This window comes from Chinchilla lanigera, unplaced genomic scaffold (assembly GCF_000276665.1).
Source record: "Chinchilla lanigera isolate Chin_1 unplaced genomic scaffold, ChiLan1.0 scaffold00019, whole genome shotgun sequence".
In the NCBI taxonomy this organism is placed as follows: Eukaryota; Metazoa; Chordata; class Mammalia; order Rodentia; family Chinchillidae; genus Chinchilla; species Chinchilla lanigera.
The window spans coordinates 27,210,745-27,224,447 of NW_004955420.1; the positions used below are offsets into that span (position 1 = coordinate 27,210,745).

Sequence of the window (13,703 nt, forward strand, 5' to 3'; positions counted from 1 at the left end):
GAACTCACGACCTTGCGCTTGCCAGGCAGGCGCTTTGCCGCTGAGCTAAATCCCCAGCCCCTATCTCTCTATTTTAACATCCCTCCTACCCATTTTCACTCTAGGGCAGGTGTAGCACTCACACGCTTACACAGCCAGAACTGTGCCAAACCAATGAGTGGACTGATTTACTAATCATACACCCTTCGTCCCAGCACCACACACTCTAGATCCAGCAGCCTCTGAAAAGCCCGCTCCCCATGACCACATGAGGCTTTGGGGGACACCTAGACAGCCATAACTCCTTGCTACCCTGCGGCTGGGGGTGCCGCAATGGTCAGCATTTCTGCCTGCTGTCCCTTGGAGTCATCAGGCCGTCTGGAAAGTCCCACTGTCTTGCATTTCAGTGTCTTTCTTTTTCTCCACAGCCCCTCTACACCCACCCCGAAACCCAGTCCACCGCTTGTCTGGACAGGGTGATGAGCCTCTGACTTGTCCCCCATGGTTCATTCTCCGCACAGCCCAAGCGACCCTTTTGTGACATGGATCAGAGCGCGTCCCCCTCCCGCTTCAATCTCTTCTGCTTCCCATGCGCTCAGATCCAAATCCAAGTTCCCTGCGAAAGCCCGCAGGCTCCGGAGGTCCAGCCCTACCCACCGCCTGCCCTGCCCTAGCTCCTGTCTCCAGACCTTCGGACACAGCTGGATGAGCGGGGCCACCTGCCGAGGGGCCCTGCCGGGACAGCCCTGCACCTGCCTGTCCAGCGACCTCTACACTTGCTCCTGCCTGCTTAGGACGGCAGCTACCCGAGAGACTGTAAGAGGACCAGGACATCTCGCCTCCCGCCCCAAAGTCACGCAGCGGCGGCAGGAGTGTTTACCTCATCTTCCACCCTGTCTGAGGCGCCTTCTCTCACTAGCTCGCTGCTGGGGTCAAGCCGGCTCTTTTGAGTTTCTTCTTTTCCTACCATCACATACCGATCTTTTGGCGTGGGCAGCACGAAGCACACGGCGTTTATCTAAGCTCTGCAGCACCACAGGTCTAGGTGGAAGCAGTTTTCCACCTGCCAGGTCTGGAAAGAAATGAGTGTGACAGAAATGTGGGATGCATTTCCTCACTTGCCACCTCCACATTCATCCCGGGGCCGCAGATTCAGTTGGGTCTGCCATCAGCCATGGCCGACTCCGGTGGCTGGGGGCATCAGGGCTGCACCTCAACCCTGGCCCCACGCAGCGGGTTTGGGGGCGAAGCTCAGGCAAAGCCCAGGCACTCTGATGAACCAGGTATGGGCAGCGCTGCTCTGTTCAAACCCGACGGTCCTCAGCACAATGGAGGCGGATGCAGCCTCAACGTCTTCAGGGCTGAACTGAGTCGTGGCCACGGGGCAGCCACTGCAGTGTCCAGCCTGGTGTCCCTCTGTGCGGACGTGAAGCTCAGCTTGGTGGCTCCCTGGGCTGGGGTACGGGAGGATGTGTAGTCTGTGGGGCAGGGAGTTCATGTCCTTGAGCAGCCACCAGCCAGGGACAGTCAGGAGAGGGCGGACAGGCCCTGGCTCGATAACCAGAGATGCATTCCACAAGCTCACAGAGGTCCCACTGCCCAGGGCAGTGACCGGACGGTCAGAGTCCACCTCACTGCTGTCCTCAGGGCTCACGCCTGTCTCCAGCACTGCGTGTGTCTCAGGCCACTTCCTGACCAACACCGGCTGTGTACCCAGGGTCTGCATCAGGATGGGTGCATCTTACGCTGCTCTCCTGACAACCTTCAGAGGGGCAGGGCCATGGGGGGCCTCCTGCAATTTCCCACGGACACCTGGCTTGCTCACCCCGACTTTAAGGCAGTGGAACGCACACAGCAGGCAGAAGAACCCGCTCCAGGGAGGTATTCTCTGGAGTGCGCCATACCTTTCTTTCTTTAGTAGAGCTTTTTCATAGGCAGGAAAGAACCCTCTAAATTAGGGTCATCTGCGGCTCCAGAAGCCTGTGTGCCGTCACGGGCATCTGAGACAGCAAGGCCACTTTGGAGGGATGGCAAACAACCCAAAGGCAGCCTGGAGAGCCCGTGTGCTTCAGCCCGTGTTGGTGGGAGCCTTCTGGGTGGGCTTTGAAAGAAAAACTTTGGTTCTGAGGCTGCCGGGCCCGGGGAGCTCAGCCTGGAGTTTATTAGCACAGTTAACATCGCATGCAAATAGATTTTCCTGCTTTGGTCACGCCAGTTCATTAATTCAGGTCCCTGCCTGCTACATCTTGATCCCCGGCAGGTTAATCCTACCAATGCCTCTGCTGTCGTGCACGTCACGCCGGGCCTTGGTCTCTCAAAGCAATTGTGCTAATCCTGTTGTGTCAGCTTTGTGGCCTTGTCTGGTCAAAGCGGTGGTGGGAGAAGTGCACCTAGGTTTTTGCCAAGATCTCTTTCTTCCCTGGCACCTGCCCCCCACTTTCCCGTTCTCTCCCTTTTTATTGGCAATATGGTCGCAATTAAACGGTCTGAAAGTCAGCCGCAGGATTTGGACACCTGCCAATGCCAATGGCTCTCAGGCAAGGTTGGCCAGGTGCTCAGGGCCCCCCAGCCCTCGACAGCTCCCCCACCATCCCCACCATCGCCGCGGGCTCCCTGGGCCCCAGGGCGAGGCTGTGGATCTTCTGAGTCGGGCGGAGCTCTCGGGTCACCAACTCCCTTTAGTACGTCTTTGTTCCAAGTTACAACCCTGCCTCCTGCAGTACTTTCTTTTAATTATCCTGATGAATCCTAAACTGAAGATTTTTGAGGGAGGTGCCTGCAGCAGAAACATCCTTTTCTGTGAACTAGGAAATTCCAGCATGCAGCACCCTGCTGTGATTACACGGAGGCTCTGACACAGGTCTTCCTCCAGCTGGCACTTGGTGATCTCATGACCAGAATCAGTCTGTGATGCCTTGCGCTCCCCGCAACACAGCAGGAGTGGAGCTACCTGGGACCTCAGCGGTTCTCCCTGCCACACATGGTCCATGCAAGGTCTACCCGTGTTGCTTTCGCAAGAGCTCATGGGAGAGGACCGTCCGCGCATCCTGGGTCTTGAGAGCCGTGCTTTCCTAGGGGAACCAGACTTGCTGAGCTTTGCTTACTGGGTAAGGGGAAGCACTTGCTTTCCACGCATTTCAGTCACAGCCCAGCAAGACGCAGGCCCTGCCCGGAACTCACCCTCAAGGCAGGGCTCTTTGGACTGCAATGGCCCCATACCTGATGCCACCTTCTGGGGCAGGGAGGGGGAGGCAGGGCATGAGGACATCAGGCTGGGGCACGGGCAGAAGGATCTAGAGGCTGCTCTGCACCTAGGCTGCAACATAGCTCTTCCTTGTGGTGGATTCGCGGTCAGAAGGTTCACCTTTGCCATGGCAGCGTCTTCTGGGGAGGGGCCTTACGATTTCTTCTTCTCCATGGCATGAATTTAGTATTGTAGTTTGGGCTTTGTTTTTTCCTGTTCTTTTTTTCAGTCGTCAGAGCTGGCTAAGTGCTTTCTCTCCAGGGCTTCCAGGGGTGTCTAAAGGTAGAAGTGCTTGTGTTTCTCCACCCAAAAGGATTTAAATATGCTTTTTTTTTTTTTTTTTTTTTTTTGAGACAGCATCTCGCTATGCAGTCCAGGCTGGCCTTGAGCTCACTCTGTAGCCCAAGCTGGTCTCAAACTCACAATGATCCTCCAGCCGTGTGCTACCACATCTGGCTAAATGTGACAATTTTGTACAATGGAAAGAGACCTCCTATGAACTTGCTCTTAGAACTCTGTTTTTTTCTTTCTTTTTCTGTGGTGCTGGGGATTGAACCCAAGGCCTTCTCACTGAGCTACACCCTCAGCCTTTTTGAGACAGGGTCTCAGTAAGTTGCCCAGGCTGGGCTTGAACTCGCAATCCTCCCGCGTCAGGCTCCCAACGTGCTGGGATTACAGGCATGCAACATTCTGCCTAATTCTTTATTGAATTTGAAAATGCCTGAAGGTGGCTGAATGTTTATTCGTCTTCCTTTTTAAACTGGGGGTCATCTCCGTTATGAGGCTGGAAGGGGAGGAGAGGGCACAGGACAGGACGCGAGAATTCCACATGCATCCATCAGCCGTGACGAGGACTCAGGCACTGGGCGCTCCCAGAAGGCTGCCGGCCCTTGCTGTTCCTCAGTAACGCTTGTTACTATTTTAAGAACCAGGCAACAAGCAAGAAAACCTTGTTTTAAAGAAACTCAGCACCTGGAAGCCTCCACTGACACAAAGAAGCCTTCAGAAGCAACTTCCTCGAGAGCTCTTCTTGCAGGACTCCGAGAAAAAGCAAGCTTCCTGCTGCCTGGACGAGGGTGTGCGACACGCTTCCCACTGGCAGGCACCTCTGTGCTTACCTCCAGGAGGGATTTTTTTTTTCTGAAAAGCCTCCTCCTCCTGCAAGCTGAGGAAGACAGATGGACAACGGAAGGAACATTTCCCAACCTGGCATGGGACAAATGCCAGTTAACAAACGATCCCGGCTGCCTGTCCCCATTTTCTCCTGAACACCCAGAGCTCATGGTCATCATCTTCAGGGTCCCGCCAGGCCTGCATGGCGACCTCCCTGCGAGCCTGAGGCTCTCTGTGGGGTCCACCTGCAGCAGGTGAGTGCCCCTCCCCTGGCCCTGCACATTTCTGTCACACTCAGTGGTCAGACAAGAGGGGGCTGTTTGAGGCCCTGGACCCACCCTGGGCATTTCTGGTGATCCAGAGAGCTAAGTTTCCTTTTCAAAAGTCCTGCTCCCCTGCCACAATTCCTGCTGGTGGAGGCTAGTGGCATGTCCCACGCCTGTGACATTTCCCACACCAGGTTCTAAGGGCTCTGCCCTGTGTGTGTACTTTCTCTTCTCAACAATATTTCTCCCAAGAAATTATATTTTTCAAAATCTAGCAACCAATACAGGGTTAGAGGAAGAAAACCTCTGCAGGGGTCACAGGACAGGAAGGGGAACCCCCAATTTGGGAGAGAAAGCGTCACCTCTTCCCTACCGCACGTGCTCAGGGGAGGCAGGAATGGCTTCTGTGACTGAAGGAGTCACACTGCTCCTCCCCGATCTCACCACCATGACCTCCGTTGGTCCAACTCTCAGACCTATCAGGAGACTGCTCAGGGAGATGACAGCAAAGCCGAAGGCAAGCGCACAGCCACGCTGTACCCCGCTCCTGGGGGCGCAGACGCTGACCTGCCTTCCAGAATGTCACTGTCGCAGCAGCGCAGGGCCCCACCTCCACTGGCCCTGAAGGTGCCACAGGCCACCTGCTGCCAAGAATTCCTCCGGAATCCTGGCCTAGGGCCCACCCTCAGAAGTGGCCTTCGAGGCCTATGGTGGGAGGTGGCATTCCTGTTGCTGCAGATGCTCGGGGCAGGGAGGGGCCCCTTCGGATGTCCCTGTGGGGAGAACGGAAGGGGAGGAGGCCAGTCCAGGGGTCTCTGCAGCTCCCCTGGTAGCCCTGTTGTAAAGCATCCCTCTGCAATTATTCTCTGGCATGACCGAATAAGAGATGCTTAGCAAACAGCCGGAGACTGCGCGAAGGAAAGCACCTTAGAACCACAGGTATTTGGGCTTGGGCACGCACAGACCTTGTTCTGAGGAGAGTGGGCAGCACAGATCCAGGGCCCCTTCCCTGCGGGAGGGAACGAGTCTTCTTGTGCGTCCCGGAGCGGTTGCTCGGCCTGGTCCCGTACACAGCAGCCCCGCAATGCTGCCCTGCGCTCTGCTCCTGGGCCTCAGTGTCCCTGCTGTTAAAGCAGGATTAAGAGTAAGCATGCTTGAGCCTCAAAATCAAATGTCCTGTGCCCAGGCCCGGCCCGGCTAGCCGGCAGACAGGAAACAGCTCCTGGCCTGCTGGAGCACAGGGCTCCTCCCCCGTTGGGGCAGAGTGGCAGGTCGCTCCCCGATCTTCCTCCCAAAAGGCATTTCCAGAACTCGGCCGTCCTCACAGTCACCTTCATTTCGGTGCAAGACCTTCTGACTTGGCAGCAGCAGCCTTGGGATCGGCTGGGTCTCTCAGCCGTGGGATGGAAAGCTGGGGAGGGGGAAGGGGACCTGGCTGTCACTGGGACCCCAGGCTGGGTCTCCCTGGTGCCGGGGACTCTGGCACAGTTCTTACTGTCATGGAGCTCGAGGGCCTCATCGCTCTCATCTGATGTACAGCTCCTGCAGCGAGGAGGGTTTTCATTACACACACTCGTGGTACAGAGGCCACACCCGCCTGGGGAGCTGGCCGTGCACACAGCACTGCTTTTCTTCTCCCTGTGTCCTATTTCTTGACTTTCATTTTGCTCTTTATGTACACTTTGGGGTTCTCATGCAAAAGAACCCGTATGATTCTTAAGCTTGTGTTGGACTTATTTCACACACACACACACACACACACACCTTTTTTTGGTACCAGGAATCGAACTCAGGACCTTGTGCTTGCTAGGCAGGCACTTGTGCCGCTGAGCTATGTTCCCAGCCCGGACTTATTTGACTTGATGCATCCACTTTCCTGCCAATGACTCAAGCTTATCCTTCTTCACAGCACAGCAGTACTCCATGGCGTGTCACCGATGCACTCTTTATCTGTTCCTCTGATGATGGACATGTAGGCAGCTTCCAAGATTTAGCTACTGCGAATTGTGCGGCTGTCAACATAGGTGTGCGTGGATCCCTGTAACGTGATGTCTAATTCTTCTGGGAGGATGCCTAGAAGGAGCAGCTGGGCCCAGCGGGCATGAGAGGATGCAGGTTCCTTCTTCAGGGCTCCTGACGCCCTGGCGCCGCCCCTCCGCCTGGTGCGCACTGCTTTTGGACAAAGCCCTGAGCACACCCCCAGCTGCCCTGGCTGTGCTGTCTGCTCCCTCCCGAGCTCGGGGCCGGCTGCAGAGCTGGGGCTCGGGAGAAGGGCCTGGGCAGAGGAGCCCCCGGCAGGGTGCGTTGCCTCAGCAGCAGCCAGCCTGGATCGGCTCCCCATGCTTCAGAGGAGGTAAAACGAGATGCAAGGGGATGGGCTGGGGCTCTGCTCTGGTTTTGCAGGGGTGTAAACTGAGGCAGTACAGCCCCAAGCAAGCTTTTCTGGGGCCGCCTGTTTACCTGCGTGAGAACCACAGGCTGCAGGAGCCACACGCGTACTGGAAACATCTTTCACTCTCTGCTGAAGTGAACTGCGGTTTATAGCTAATTTTTTTTTATCTTCTTTACCCCTAGATGCGTTCAGACCAGCAAAAGAAACAGAGGGCAGCAGCTGCTTCTGGACACTGATCTGGGCCAAGTCAGCAGGCGCTGGCAGGGAGCACCTTGGACTCCCCCAGGGATGCACTGGGGGTCAGGGGCAGGAGGGTAAAGGTCAGTGAAAGACCTCATGATGAGCTGACCATCTCCTCCATGAGCACGTGCACTCCCCAGGCTGCAGAAGGGCCCAGGAGTCCACCCCAAGCCATTGTCACTTGGTGGTAAGATCAAGGTGGCTGGAAGCTTGCAAACAGGTGCTCCTCACCCCTCCGTGGGGAGCTCCTGGGCTCCCTGTCCCGGGAGCCGCAGAGGGACAGTGCGCTCGGGCCGTACTGCATCTGGACCTGGGTCCGGCATGCCTGAGGGTGCTGTGCTGCTGGTATCCACAACGACTGGTGTCAGAGGTCAGGAGAAAGGATGAGAAAGGATGAAGGGGAAGCCCTGTGGGAGATACCCCTGAGGCCAGGTGGTCACCTGGAGGAAAGGCCGAGAGAAATAACCGGGAAGGGAACAGTCCCGCTGTCCAGGGAGCTGGAGGGAAACACGGAGGAAGCACTCACTCCCACCCACGGGAAGCTGCACCCTGCCTGTCCCTGGTTCTGCCATGTGGGTGCTCATCACACACACTGAAATCAGAGGCCTGGGGTGCGCCCACCCCACGGGGTTCACACTGCCGAGTTCAAAGGCGTCCGGCACACCCTTGGCTGACCTATTGCTCAGACTCAGTCAGCGGGTGTTCCCAAGCTGCTCTGAGGGCAGGGCGATGCTGGGCGTGTGTGTGCTGGCTGTGCGTGATCCGCCCACCCCAGCATCTCGGCCTCCCCACGCCTCCCATCTCTGCCTTCTGCATCATGCCAAAGGGCCCTGGGAAACCGCACTGCAGGGCCCCTGCGCCCCACTGGCAGCCGGCCAAGCCAGCAATCTCTGCAAGCCCCTTCCGGCCGCTGGAGCAGACACAGGATATTCAGAACCTCTCCATTTCTTTCCCGTCCGAGGCACCCAGAGTCCACTCCCCCACATGCAGTCCTCAGGCTGGCACAACCATGAGCAACTCTCGCCGTGCATTTGCAGGGCTGCCTTCCTGGCACCCTCCTCTCCTGGGCCCTGAGGCCATGTCCCAGGGAGCACCTGCCAGTGTGAACTGCCAGGGAAGGGGCCTGGGCTGAGCCAGGGCTCCTCCAGCCACCCTGGCATTTCCGCCTACGTGAGGAGTTCCTCAGGAAGTGAGCTTTACTGACAGATGTTCAGCTCTGCTTTAGTGTCCTGCCAGAGACGTGACTTTGACAGCGAAGAATCCCTGTGATCAGGATGAGCCCGAGGAGGTGCCCCTGAGCTCTCCCACCCCACAAAGCTGCTCTTTGGAGCTAACTTCACTGGCTGGGGCAGAGGACCCCATATGCACCTGAACGGTGTTTTGAACTCCCGCCTTTGGATATTCAGAACCTCTCCATTTCTTTCCCGTCCGAGGCACCAAGAGTCCACTCCCCCATATGCAGTCCTGAACCCGCCCAATACCAGGCTGCTTCACCCAAGAGAGCCAGGAAGACCAGCGGGGCCGGGGCTGCTTGGAAGGGACGTGGGTGCCTGGCTGAGCCTGCAGCTCCTGCCAGCCAGCGCCCCTCCAGGCCCTGCATCTCCCGGGAGGCCCAGGGGTGCGGCCATGGCCCCGATTTAGGGGTGAGGAGATGAAGACTCAGCCTCACTGCATGCTTTCCAGCGTCTACAGTGGAACAACTGGAAACCTTGGGTGGCCTCTGAAACGCAGGAGAAAGCACAGGAGGTGGCGACGCAAGCTGGCCTCGGCCAAGGGGAGATCGAGTTTTATGCTTTCCGCCTGGAGACTGGCTACTGACCCAGGTGCAAGGTTAAAAGCTGAACTCGGCAGCAGTGTTCAGAACAAGTGCAACAAGAAGCGCCTCTTTCCCCAACTGGTAGAATTTTTTTTCCTCTAAGGAGGCTCAATTCCTGAGTGATAGTCAAAAGCTTTCTGAAAAATAAGCCCTGGAGAGAGAGCTGGGATGTGCGCCCGGCAGTTGTCATGTAACTGGATTCCAGGCCTGGGGTCTCAGCTCCTTGCTGGTGAGATGGGGACAGCGGTCCCTGGGGACAGGTTCTGCGGAAGGAGCCAGCATGGGGCAGAAATGAGAACGGCGGAGCCCAGGACCCTGGGGTTTTACGCCTTTTCCCCTTGGGGCTGCCACTGTGCTCACAAGACAGCGCGATTCCACCTGTTCCAAGAATTCCGCACCAAGTTCCTCAGACCCAGTGTCTACGAGTGTTGGCCTTAATGCTACAAGATGGGGTAAAGAGTGATTCAAAAGACAAACCAACAAAATCCACGTGAGCACTAACGGGAACAGGCTGGTCACTGTTGTCACAGGTCGCTAAGTCTTACAGAAATTAACAGGCAGTCAGAGCCGGCCTGGGTCCTGGACAAGTCAGTGCAAAGAAGAGACGCCAGAGCTGTGCCGGGGACGAACCGAGAGACCAAGGCCTCAAGATGGACAGGAAGGAGCCAGGCCTAGTGAGCCTCACTAGAGAAAGGCGGCAGCTTGAGGTTATGCCGTGAGTCCCGCCACCAGGTCCAGTAGGCTCAGATGGGCCTCAGGCACCTCGGTGAGCGACCAGAGCACCCAGACCGCTATTCCCCTTCCTTTCCCAAAATGCCTTTGTTCTTCCCGCAATGAAGCGGCACTGCAGTGCGACCCACTTTCCTCCTGGGTCAATATTAGCTAAGTGGCTATAGCTGGATGGCAGTTTGACCCCCGTTGTACCCACGCTGTGATCGTGCTGGATGAATTACCCCTTACGACGGCCACCCACTCGGCACCCCTCCTGGAAACCCAGGCGCTATCCTCCTCCTCATTCCCAGTAAAACGCTCCGAACTTCCTCCTCTGGTTCTTGGCTTTACTGCCCCATGTTGTGGGACCACAAACTCGGCACATCTGACATCTAACAGGGGCGGAGTTATTTTCCCCACCACTTCAGGACTAAGCAGGGAAAACCTGCGTAATCCACAGGTGTCGGGAGACTTAGTTCCGTCACTCCTGGACAGAAGTGCTAACTGTTACCAGCACAAGGGCAGAACCGGCCAGCAGCTCGCAGGGACAGCTCCTGTGCAGACAGGAAGAGGTGAGACTTCAACTGACCGAGAGAACAGAGGGAGGCAGAGAGACTGGCATCCCCATCCACCGAGACAGACTCCATGACCCACAGCGACCTGCCCACCCCAGGGGACCTGGCTTGGCTCTCAGAAGCTAGGCCTCACGCTCTTGGTGTCCTGATTTGCTTCTGACTCACTTTCAGCTTGGGATACTTCGGATGGAGCCCGTCAGAAAGGGAGGATGTAACACACTTCCCCTCCCCCTGCTGGGTACACAGCCATCCCATCCCCCACTCCTGAGTCCTGGCTGCTAGGACCGAATCTCCCAGAGTTAAGTGACATCCATCAAAACACTTTCCATTGTTCCCAGACACCAGCGGCCGAGAGGTGGAAATTACTTGGCATTTCATTTTAATCTGTATTGAAGACTTGCCTGACAAAACATATTAAGTGTAAGAATTGCCAGCTTGGGAATGAGGCTCTGTGTATGGCCGGCCCCTTCCTTGTCTCTCCTAACGGAAATGACACTTCCTCCCAGCCTGTCCCAGCCCCCACGCCGCCTGAACATTTCACTCGCCCTCGAAGGGTGAAGCTTTTGCTGGCGGTATCTAGAAAATTATAATGAACATCTTGTGGCTCTGCAGTGGCATCTGAGATTAAAAAGCAAAACAAAGCACCAAAGCCCAGCAAGCCCTGCCTTTCCTAGGGCGTGATCGGCAGCAGCTCCGGGAGAAGCATGCCGTGGCCCTCCAGCTGCGGGCCACTGGAGCCCCGTGCTTCTCTGGAGAGAGACCGTCACCCTGCTGCTCCCGCAAAGGGCGGCCAGTATGCCAATGGATGTGCACCACTACCGGTGGCCACTGCTGCTGGGGACAGTCATGGAGCTCCATGGTGACAGACGCTGCTTGTGCTACGGCTTGTACACTCTGGCTCTTCAAGTTTTTATTTTCATCTTTTACGTTACTTTCGCATTGTATTACCAAAAAATGGCGGCTCTCACCGATGGAGGACTGCTTATTTTTCCTTCTTGTTTTTGGTCTTTCTCTCTCCGGGTGAGGAGGCTGTGCTTGGGGCCCCAGACCAGGGGAGGAAGTGGTCCATGCTGCTCAGGCTGTAGCGGCCGGGTCTAGAGCTGGGATTCCAGAGCAGGGCAGGTGAGGGGCTGGGGGCAGGGCGAGGGTGCAACTGTCCCCTGCACTAGTAAAGGTCACAAGAGAACAACAGGACAGTAAGGCTTGACAGTTTTATGCTTTCTTGGCTTAGGGACCTTGTGGTGTTGAAAAAGGGTGCTGTCCAGTAGGAGCGGGGGACTCCCTGTGCGCGCCTTGTGTTTTACTATGATCAAAGTCGCTGCACGGGTTTGGCTTCTTGATGTGCACAAGACCCTGAAGTCAGGGGGTCTCGCCTTCTGACCTTGCTCCGCTGTCCACCAGGGCCACCTTGGCTGCGACAACAGGTGTTGGATTTCGCCCTTCCACGGAGCCTCTGCTGTCCCCAGGGGCTGGGGAACCAGGAGGTGAGCGCAATACCGGAAAGGAAGCAAGGAGGGTGGGCATCGGGGTGCTGCGGCCAGCACCCACCTACCGCTGCAGACTGGAAGCCAGAAGCCACCAAGGGTGCTGGCTGAGGTCTGGCATGTGGGGATGGTCACAGGGAGCCCAAGCTTCGAGCCCAGGAGAGCCGTGCGCCCAGAGCTGGCTGGGTTCGGGACACCGGGCCCGCTCCCCAGTCTGCAGGTGAGAGTGGCAGGGCACGTTTTGGTGAGAGCAGGCTTCTCTGGGGAGGCTGTGAGGGTGCGAGGGCTTCTTTCTGTAGCGCAGGATGTGGAACTGCTCACAGCTGTCTTGAGAACGCATCCTCCCTGGGCTGATGCTGCTGAGGAGAACCCGGTGGAGGGCTCAGCAGCTCGTCACCAAGAAACTGACAGATAGAGCTGTTCCCACCCCCATGCCCAACCCAGGCTACCTGGGTGCACGCTAAATTCCAGGGTAGCCCAAAGATGCGACCTTTTGAAAAGATGGGGAAAAGCAACACCCACACCGTTGGAAGTCATAATTTCAGTCTGTTACCTTCTGATTTTGAAAGACGAGTAGCAGAGGATCACATATGGCCCAGTTCTAGGGGCAGACGTGCCCGGAGCGGTACTCACTCGTAAGAGATACAGAAAGTCACCTGCACGACGACAGACACTGCCATATGACATCGAGAGGGTAAGCAAGGTGACAGCTAGTCTCAATCTGCTCTACCACTTCCGGTTCTCCACACAGAAACTGGGTTAAACAAATGGTGCTCTATTGGCGTCTGCTGAACAGATGAGTCTTTTTCTTCGGGAAGTAATGTCTCCGATGAATCAACAGACTCACTGGTATCCCTAGCCCAGGGCTGCTTGTGACTGTGCCCTGTCTTGGCCCCGGCAATGTCCTATAACCTGGGCTCTCTATACGGGCCAACAGGAAGTGCCTGGTGCTCTGTGGTAACTCTGCCCCAACTCACCCTGGATCCAGCTCCAGGGAAAAGAGGGGGGAGACGACCAGTCTGCCCAGAGAGGCTACAGCATAAACCCCACACAGCCAGGGCCTCGGGAAGATGGCAGAGGGGAAGTCAGGTAAGCGCCCCATGCCTCTCAGCCGGCTTTCACATCAGCTGGTTTGATTTTAATCATAGTGCTTTTCTCCACCTAGAACTATACCTTCCTGTCTTCCTGCGCTAATCCATCACACGCTACCTGCCGGAACAGAAACGCTGCCTGGGTGGGAACTCAGCTTGCTTGTTTACCTCAAGGGCCAGGAACAATGCCGGGTACCTAGCAGATGCTTACTGAATGAATGACAGAAATCTAGAGAGACAGGTAAAAATCAACGAACGACAGAATGTAGAGCAACATCTTTGTTCTGTAGAGCTGCCCACTCAGCGCTGGTCTTGCACAGGACGGGAGCGCTGAGAGGTGCTCACGGAGCGGGAAGGAGAGTCACAGAACCTGTGGGCGAGAATTATCAGACAAACCTCAGGAGCTGGAAGAGCCGCAAGAATCCAGTGCCCTAGCTGACAGCGGCTGCTGTGCTGTTTCCAGCCTGCGTTCGTAGGCTCAGAAATAACTGCAGAGATGGGAAGGGGAGGAAGGGGAGAAGGAGAAGGAGGAGAGGACTATCAGAAGGGATGGGCCTGGATGCTAAACCAACAGCTCTCGCAGCGGGGCCCCAAAGAACTGGCTGACTTTCTCACTATGTAGCCCAGGCTGGTCTTCACCTCATGGCCATCCTCCTGCCTCAGCCTTCTAAGTGCTGGGATTACAGGCGTGCGCCACCACACTTGGCCTGTCTGACATGCTCCAGAATTTACAAAGCCTGTGGGCGTGGGAGCAGAGGCCATCCAGTGACAATCTCAGTGCAGAAGACTTGA

At 56.5% G+C, this 13,703-nt stretch overlaps 1 long non-coding RNA gene across 1 annotated transcript; it reads left to right on the forward strand.

Moving 5' to 3' along the window:
• The first annotated feature begins 3,618 nt into the window (after positions 1-3,618).
• LOC106148394 lies at positions 3,619-11,311 on the forward strand. Its single transcript, XR_001233807.1, has 3 exons — positions 3,619-4,590; positions 6,512-6,955; positions 7,177-11,311. It is a non-coding gene; the product is annotated as an uncharacterized LOC106148394 (long non-coding RNA).
• The last annotated feature ends 2,392 nt before the right edge of the window (positions 11,312-13,703 follow it).